Below are 10,074 nucleotides of genomic sequence, written 5' to 3'. Positions count from 1 at the left end.
TCAGTTCCTAAAAATGCCATTAGATTTTTTAGTGGACCATGATTTTATGGCACTCCAAACACGGAGACACAACATCGTCGTATTCGTCCTATTTGTCAACTAGTTAAGGGGAGGAGGATTAGAAGAATATAGAAAAAAACAGGAGACAGGCAGTTGAGACTCCTACGAAAGGATTATTATTTATTAAGTTTTGGCAGATAACGAACACGTCAGGACAGTGTGACATTGTGTGAGTGTGAAAGTGTTTATGTGAAAATGTTACTTTATCAACAGCCTTTGAATCATATGAATCGGTGATGTGTACAATATTTCACATATTTTTAGAACTTGCGAACAGCGTCATACCAGTCAAAGAGTATGAAAGAAAATCGCTACGTAAGCTGAATCATATAGTTAATAATGTGATGGTAGCTGTTATTTAGTCACGACTTCAACATGTGCCAATTGGACAGTACAGAATAAAAGGTAATAGAACTACTGGGTCACTGGAAAGAGACACTGAAATACTTCGGCTGCTTACTGATAAGTCTGCCGCTTTAGCGTACAGAATATGATTGCCGTCTCAAAGTTAGCTCTCTCAGTTAATTCTCTATCTTGACGTGTAAAGGGCAATGAGATAACAAGGAGATAAGATGGAGCAATTGATAAGTGGTGAGATAGAGATACTGAGTCACTTTTTGTCCAGTAAGCCCTGATTCCCTACGAACATAATGTATTACAGAATCACTAGAGCTGCAAGCCCGGCTAGCTCAGTCGGTAGAGCATGAGACTCTTAATGTCAGGGTCGTGAGTTCGAGCCCCACGTTGGGCGCTATTTTTTTTTTCCTTGTGCTACAGCTGCAACTCATGCTCGCTCTAGCACGAATTTGCAAGTCTCGGGAGAGAGCAGTCGAGAACAAGTTAGAAAAACACTGAGATTGCTCTTAGTGACGACCTCGTCCATGTGGTAGGTAGATTGAGCGGCTCACCTGGGAAGTCACGTGTCAGAATTGACTGTGTAGCTCTGCCAACTGCAAACGCATGATGCGCCGTTAAAAAAAAATTAAAGCCGAGCTTTTCAAGGAATAAAATGACACGAAAAAAGATATCGTGAAAGCAGAGGCGGCTTATCCACGTAGAACACGTTACGGAATCCTGGCTGTCAGAGACCACGCACCGTACTGCGTATTTTATCGGGGAAAATCAGTCGTTAGCACTTCAGTATTGAAAATAATAACGCTGTTTATCTTAGGTCAATATTGTGATCCACTTTTAAAATTCTTGACGTAAAATATCACTGACATAAAATTGTGTCTACTTTCAAATGTTTGAAGAATGTGTTCGACGTAATTCTATTTTATTTAACTCCATTTCACTTACCACCACAAGAGTTTTATTTCATGCTCTTTACCGTACCACTCAGCTCTGCTCTGAGTTATTACTTGCGCTTTATGAGATATACACGGTGGACCTAAAGTCTTAGTACAATTATCGATATTTATTTCACAAAACCAACAGACCTTACAAATCTGTGGTTTGTGACAAATCAAATAATAAACTTCAAGACATGCGCTGTTCGTTGCTCGAAGAATGTCTAATCGACATTCGACTTCACGCCGTATGGCTGACAACATTGGCGGCCGGAGTGGCCAAGCGGATTTAGGCGCTTCAGTCTGGACTCGCGCGACCGCTACGGTCGCAGGTTCGAATTCTGCCTCGGGTATGGATGTGTGTGATGTCCTTAGCTTAGTTAGGGTTAAGTATTTATAAGTTCTAGAGGACTGATGGCCTCCGCTGTTAAGTCCCATAGTGCTCAGAGCCATTTGAACCATTTTTTTTCTGACAACATTCATTGTGTAACATCAGCAACAGTATCTGTTAGTCTTCTTCTTAATGTATCCACAACAGACACTTGTGCAACGTAAACCTTGTCCTTTACGTTGCCCCCACCAAAGGAAATCTAAAGGCGTTATGTCTGGTGAGCTTGCAGGTCAGACAGTGAGAACGTCATGCCCATTCCACCTGTCTGGGTACGTTTCATTAAGAAAATTTCTTACACGCAATCCCCAATGTGGTCAGGGCCGTTTCTGCCAATAATAAGACCAGGCGTGCCTAGGGCGACAAAATTTTGGGGGTCCGCAAAAACCGGAAAAATTTCAAATCAAACAATGACAAAATTGAGGAAATGAGGAGAAAAAATGTAGAACAATAATATGAAAAGTGTAACAGATCTACAGTACTGTGCGATTGGATAACGACGGTTACGGTGGGTGGGGTGGAAGGAGGGAGGGGGGGGAATTCGGGTAGTAAAAGAGGTGACCTCGTTTTTTTGTTCTCGCCTAGGCCGAGAAAACACCTAGCAATATTTTTTTGAAAAATCACATCAGGCTGCATATCTCTCAGTTTTGGTTCCACAAATTGTTCTACCACATCCAGATAGATGTTAGCTGTTATTGATTTTTCGACACAAAAGGAAGAACCAATGACTGTTGTGCATTATGCTGCGCCAAACATTCAGCTTATGGGAATTCCTAACGTGGTCCAAGACAACGTGTGGAGTTTCTGACATTGTGCTTGTTAGTTTTACCTGATTTGTGGAAAGTGGCCTCATATGAAAAACGAATTCGTTGCAGATACTTATTTCTGGTGTCGATTTCTGCCAAAATCTCAGTCGGAAAAGCTGCTCAACAAGTTCCACCATCTGGTTGTAACGTATCCGGTCTGTTTTAACTTCATGTACCACGCAACAATACTCCATCAGGTGCTTCTCTTCCATATCGTCTTCAAAAATTTCGTTGCACGGTAAATGGAGATTTTTTTCTCGTGGTACCACAGAATCTACATCTACATCGATACTCTGCAAATCACATTTAAGTGCCTGGCAGAGGGTTCATCGAACTACTTTCACAATTCTCTATTATTCCAATCTCGTGCAGCGCGCGAAAAGAACGAACACCTATATCTTCCCGTGGGGCTCTGATTTCCCTTATTTTATCGTGGTGATCGTTTCTCCCTATGTAGGTCGGTGTCAACAAAATATTTTCGCATTCGGAGGAGAAAGTTGGGGATTGGAATTTTGTGTGAATATTCCGTCGCAACGAAAAACGCCTTTGTTTTAATTATGTCCACCCCAAATCCTGTATCATTTCAGTGACACTCTCTCCTCTGTTTAGAGATAATACAAAACGTGCTGATCTTCTTTGAACTTTTTCGATGTACTCCGTCAGTCGTATTCGGTAAGGATCCCACACTCCGCAGGAATATTCTAAAAGAGGACGGACAAGCGTAGTGTAGTCAAGTCTCCTTTGTAGATCTGTTACATTTTCTAAGTGTCCTGCCAATAAAATGCAGTCTTTGGTTAGCGTTCCCCACAACATTTTCTTAGTGTTCCTTCCAATTTAGTTTCATCGTAATTGTAATAATTAGGTATTTAGTTGAATTTACGGCTTTTAGATTAGACTGATTTATGGTGTAACCGAAGTTTAACGAATTCCTTTTGGCATTCAGGTGGATGACCTCGCACTTTTCGTTATTTAAGGTCAACTGCCAATTTTCGCACTATTCAGATATCTTTTCTAAATCGTTTTGCAATTTGTTTTGATATTCTGATGACTTTACTAAAGTCGATTATCGAGAGCGTCATCTGTAAACAACCTAAGACGGCTGCTCAGACTGCCCTCCAAATCGTTTATATAGATAAGGAACAGAAAATGGCCTATAACACTACCTCGAGGAACGCCAGAAATCACTTCTGTTTTACTGGATGACTTTCCGTCAATTACTACTACGAACTGTGACCCCTCTGACAGGAAATCACAACTCCAGCCTCATAACTGAGACGGTATTCCATAAGCACGCTATTTCACAAGTCGCTTGTGTGGTACAGTGTCAAAAGCGTTCCGGAAATCCAGAAATACGGAATCGATCTGAAATCCCTTGTCGATAGCTCTCAACACTTCATGTGAATAGAGCTAGTTATGTTTCACAAGAACGATGTTTTCTAAAACCATATTCTCTCTCATGCACACAGAATATTTGCTGCACGCCAGTGCGCGCCACACCGAGGCCATTGTTGAGACCAGAAACGTACGGTAATCTACACTTTTACGCTGGCACGACCATAGAAATTGCATATTCCCGATAATATAGCCCATCAATGTTGTCCGATAACATTGCCGGCCACACTAGTTACAGCCACGTGTCGGAGATACTAGTGGTTACTACAGACCGGCAATTTTTGTAATAAGACATTTCCAGACCTGAAGTGTTCACACACGCCACGGCATTGCCGCGAAAACAGTTGGCACTTACGACCGATGGTGGTCGAGTTTCAACTCTTTCTACGAACCTGACGTCACGCATTCTCCGACAGCCAATGAGCGCTCAGTAGAGTTCTGAGCGTTTTGCTGTGAACGTCGTAGCCACTGCGAGTATTAAACGTGATTGTATCTAGTTATTTAGTGAATGTTTGTTTATTTGTTACGAGCTATCATGGCTGATGACAGTGGTACATGCCAAATTCTACATAAGCAAGCGAGAGACATAATTTGCAAGATACATACTTTCTTCAAGCAGTTAATATAACTGTCAGTTGGAACTGGCAACACTGCAATCATGTCGGTCTCTTGCTATCCGCGGATTGCCATCGTTCTTGAATCGGACTACATTGGGAGTTAGTGTGGCCCTCTTGCATTGCCAGCTAGAAGGAGATGTGGGCACTGTAGATGAGACTTTTTTTTCCAAGTAAGCAAACTGCTACCGAAACTTTCACTCATGAACTGATGCAGTTTCACCAGCACAGAGAACTGTAAATATCATAAATGTGAAACAACTACAACCAGAGTTACAGGACGTGATAAGTGAAGTATATGAAGACAGTAATTAAAAAATGACAGTTGCCAAGTTGCTGCCCTTGAACACGGAAGCAAACTTGATGAAGCTTAAAAAGTTTATAACCTATCTACAGCAATTGGACAAAAATATGGAAACGCCCCGAGAAATGTATGGTTGTACATAATTGCAGAAGGTAGCCAAGCCTGCATGTTGCACCGTTGTATTGTACCACGAATGGCATCTGTACAGAATTCAAAAATAGTTCAAATGGCTCTGAGAACCTTGGGACTTAACTGCTGAGGTCATCAGTCCCCTACAACTTACAACTACGTAAACCTAACTAAGACGTCACACAACCATGCCCGAGGCAGGATTCCAACCTGCGACCGTAGCGGTCGCGCGGTTCCAGACTGTAGCGCCCGAACCGCTCGGCCACCCCGGCCGGCCTCGTACAGTATCCTGAAAATATTGCAACTATCAGTTGTGGTCACATCAGTGTTGTATTATGTAGGAGCTAAGTGAATTCGAATGTTGGCAAATTGTTGGTGCTCGTATATTAGGTGGTTCTGTAATCAAAGTAGTGGAAATGTTTGGTGTTTCAAGAGGCGCCGTATCTAAGATTTAAAGCGCATACTGGGAATTGCGAAAAAACATTATACGCTAAGTGCGAACGCAGACGAAAGTGCATATTGAGAGATCTTCACGGACAGTCATACAAAAGCATTGTGACGAACAGTAAGCGATTGATATCTGCAACAATCATTTTAGAACAAATTGTCTCATTTGCGAATCGCGCCAGCACAAAAACTACACTAAGGGAGCTCCATAAGCTGGGACTTGCATGGCGAACTTTAATTCCTAAGCCACTCAGCACTGATAGAAAAAACTTTGGAATTTATGGTAAGTTCCTAAGGGACCAAACTGCTGAGATCATCAGTCCCTAGGCTTACACACTACTTAATGTAACTTACCCACACACCCATGCCCGAGAGGGGACTCGAACCTCCGATGTGGGTTAAGCCGCGCGAACCGTGGCAAGGCGCCTGAGACCACGCGGCTACTACCCCGCGACTACCCCGTGCGTCTCACTGACGGAAATACCCGTGACAGCAAAACGTGGTGCCGAAGCCATAAAACGAGGACTACGAAGCAATGGAAGAAAGACATTTGGTCTAATGAACCTTTTTCAGAGCATTTCCAACTTCTGGGCGAGTTTACATCTCAAGAGTTAAACATGGCGGAGGTTGGGCGATGATTTGCGCAGCCATATCTTTCCATTCCATGGCCCCATGGGTACTCTGCAACTGCGCACAACTGTCAAAGATTATGTGACCAGTGTGGCTGATCGGATCCATCCTATGGTACAGTGTTGCCCAATGCTGATTCTATGTTCCAAGAAGACAGTGCCTCTGTTTACAGAGCTCTCATTGTCCAGAATTTGCTTCGTGAGCACGAGGATCAACTGTCGCATCTTCCCGTGCCACCACACTTAACAGGTCGCGAGATTGTTGAGCCTTTGTGGTCTACTTCACGGTTACTCGATCTTGTCACTATTTTACAGGAAGAACGGTAAAAGATTCGCTTGAAAACTATCCCGATATCGAGATGACTGGAAGCTGTATTGTATGCCAACGAATTTCCGCGTTAAGCATGGTAACGTGTTGTGTTTTTTTGCTTTTACACATTTTTGCCCACCTCTTATAGAATCGAGTTACGGCTGACTACTGCAGATCTACAACGAACGGTAGCAGCGAGAATGTTCTTTTTGAGGTTAGAGTCTTTTTATACATCAAGTTCTGTGTTTCGTAGCTCTGTCCACATATGACCACTGATATATTATTGTATAAAACAAATAAATCGCATGCCTCTACGTACGTGGGCTATCTTTCGAACTGAAGCGAAATAATATCGTTTCATCGCTCTGATTATCTGACTAGGTACTGCAGAGAGAGGCCCGGCCATACGAAATCCGTCAACGCCTCAGCCATACGTCGGCAACTGTCTGCAACAGCTTGCCTCATGAGCATAGCTGTATATTTCATCAACAATGTTGACGACTATACTATTGCGGCCACACATTACCGTAAAATATGTCCCGTTTAAACGCACCGTGAAGTTAAACAACATTCTGTGATTTAGAAAATTGACCGAAATCCCGCATATATTGGTACTTATCCAATAGATTTGTGTAAAATTGGTAAGTGTGAAATTCGTACCCTGTGGCCACAATACTGGCGACTACATTGTTATACTGTGTTCTTCATAAGAGTAAACCTGACTTAGCCAGAGTGTGCAAGCTGTTTCCTATGAACTCCCTTCTTTGCTTGAGAGCTTCTGTTGCGTTTATTGTGCTGCAAAGGCCACAGAAAAGGAAAACAAAGGGATTGTAGGTAAGGAAGTATCTAAATAACGGAAGTGCAAGAAACACGGAGTGGTGACAACGTTGTGCCTGCAAATTTCTAAGGATGCTGCAGCGAGATTTTAGCTTTTTTTGCTTTGAAAACTGCAGCGATAAGGCTGTCAATAAAATTTCATTAGTTAGTAAACGGCGACTTATATACCAGTTTGAACTACGTATCCTCATTTCAAACAAAGCATTTCAGAGATTATTCCACAAACTGCGAAATAGAGAAGGGAGGTTCTTAGTCGTTATGTGGAAGTTAATTAAATTTCAATGCATCAATTGTATTTTATTTGTTTACAGAACTTCAATCACGGAAGATGATATGTAGATTGATTTCCTCATACTCAAAAATATGGGAATTTCATAGACGCCAGAATCAACTAGGAGATTTTATTTTTTGGTTTTGTATTTTTTTGCACCATCAATGTTCTTAGTTTCAAGTTTTAGTAGTTTTTTGAGGAGCTAAACAACTCATCACGTTTTTGTTCAAATGTCAGGCTCCCCAGTTGTGCATTTCAGTCGTCGCCATAGCATGAGTATTAGTCGACAGTTTTCATAAATTTTTGGCCTATTTTTCTTAGTTTTTCTACTGTTTGTACACGGTAAGTTGGCGATTGGCGCGGTGGCTGTCTGGAACGGCCATGCTCCCACATTAAGGCTGCCTAGGGGGAGGTGCGGTGAGGGAAAGGCAGCGTCGGCTGCCTGCAACAATGCTGGCACAACTCACGACCCGTGTTTCGGACTTATACGAAATCTCAGGTGCCACTGGCAGAAGTATTGCCCACTTAAGGGGAAATTTTATGTCCTATGATGCCAATGACAAATTATCGAAATTTGTGACCCATTATCTTCGAATCTTAAGATACCTACTTACAATTTTCCATAATTATTGAATGCACCTTTCTAGATACATTGAACTAGAATTATTGCGAAAATTGTATTATGCGGCATCTTATCTTTTTTTCCGAATTCTCAGTTTTTTGACAGAATTTTGTAAGTAAATGAACATAAAAACAAAACAACTCAGGATACTTTAATTATTTTAGTTCCATGTGTGGTAGATCTCGCACTTGGCATCCTCTGAAATTTCATGTCTCTACCATCAGTACTTTTTTGAGAAAACGTGTCATTTATTGCAAAAAATGCAATTCAGAAAGGTTTAAAACTTTTTTATTACCAATTCTTGTACAGACTTACATTTCTGCGTATTTTATGCACTAGAATTGCCCTGGCTCATAGTCTGTGTCTACTTCAGTGTCACAACAGCCCAGAGCTTGCCGTCTGCTTTTCTTTCTTGCTTCTTTTGTCATTTGCTGAGCAACTAACTCTGCTTCACGTACACGAAGCTCATCCAGTTCCCACAGTCCTTTAGCTGTGTTCTGTCCAAATCTTAGCTCTAACTCCTCCAGAACCTTAAGTCTTTCATATTTCCCACCATTAAACGTTATTTCAGCCTCAGAAACTGCTAACTTCAGAGTCATAAGGCCAGCAAATACATTTTCAGGCACACAACATTATTGAATGACTCATTGAAATTCTGGGTCTTCCTATGTACACACTTCTTTAGTAGCTCAGGATTTGCCAAATCTCTGTAAATAGGTGTCATTGCCTCCATTACTGCCAAAGGAAGAGAATGTTTATATGTAAATTCATGCAAGGTGCCAAAAAATTCAGCTTGTCTATATTTACGCTGGTGTTTGTTGGAGGAGGACACAAAGAGTGTCATGGCTGTTCATCGGTGTTTTCAAGGTCTCACATATCTGTTTCCCACAAATTTGTGTTTCATGAAGTTATTTTTACACTTAGTCATTTTATTTACGTATAAAAAGCAATAGAAGTTAGCTTACTACGAAATAGCCAATAACAACACTACTTTCAACAAAAACTAGTATCACAAACAAATGACTGATTTGTATATTCGTAATGCCAACTTCTGAGCCGTAGCAGTACGCACAAAACAAAGCAATCCACAGACTTCTAAACTGTGTTGTTCACAAGATATGACTACTCAACTGTGGCAGTATATGCATAGCAGCAAAATTTGAGTCACACATCAACATTCTAAATATTATTTGAATGTCTCAGAACTGCTTGATTTTAATGTATTATATACCAAAACGTTCAGGAAAGTCCAAAGTACATTATGGGGTGGAATACAGAAAATGTACCCTTACGTGACACTTTTGTTGGATCGGAAATCAACGGATTTGTTGACATATACATACTGGAGAGTTTTAGCTACACCTGTTGTATTTATTATTCATGTGCCGAAAACAACGAAAAATGAATGCAGATGAATGTATGACTTAAAACACTATCAACAGAAAGTAAAAAACTGATTTCTGGAAACTGTTTATGCATTGCATTTATCACCACCACCACCACCACCACATCATCATCATCACGGTATCATCACCATATCATCGTCACCATATCACCATATCACCACCACCACCACCACCACCACCACCACCATATCATCATCGCTTGAGGGCATGGTACAGATAATTTCATCGATGGATATTTCCATTATTCCATCTCGTGACCAGTTCTCTTGCTGCAGCTGCTGCTCATTCCTCCAGTCCAGTTGCCAGTCCTGTGCGACAACTGAAAGGAAAGTAACAGTAACAAGATCCTGCAATCTTTCTTTCGACATGTCACCAGCGACATTTTTCTCCCTGAAATTGTGTTTTATTTTGTACCCTTGGAACCCCAAACGCACATAATTTACACCATCAGTAAAGGAACTGCAAAATGAGTTTACCAATCAATTTCTTTCACCATGGCAAATAGAGTGGCAGTATAGACTTTTTAAATTTTTAACTTAGTTTTTTAATGGTACGGCCAACATAAATGCA

The 10,074-nt window shown here is 41.3% G+C and overlaps 1 non-coding gene across 1 annotated transcript; it reads left to right on the top strand.

The window, feature by feature from the left end:
- The first annotated feature begins 738 nt into the window (after nucleotides 1-738).
- Trnak-cuu (transfer RNA lysine (anticodon CUU)) lies at nucleotides 739-811 on the top strand. Its single transcript has one exon. It is a non-coding gene; the product is annotated as a tRNA-Lys (tRNA).
- Nucleotides 812-10,074: the final 9,263 nt, after the last annotated feature.

The sequence above is a fragment of the Schistocerca gregaria genome, chromosome 8 (genome assembly GCF_023897955.1).
Source record: "Schistocerca gregaria isolate iqSchGreg1 chromosome 8, iqSchGreg1.2, whole genome shotgun sequence".
Taxonomy (NCBI): Eukaryota; Metazoa; Arthropoda; class Insecta; order Orthoptera; family Acrididae; genus Schistocerca; species Schistocerca gregaria.
This window is presented reverse-complemented; position numbering and strand designations above follow the sequence as displayed.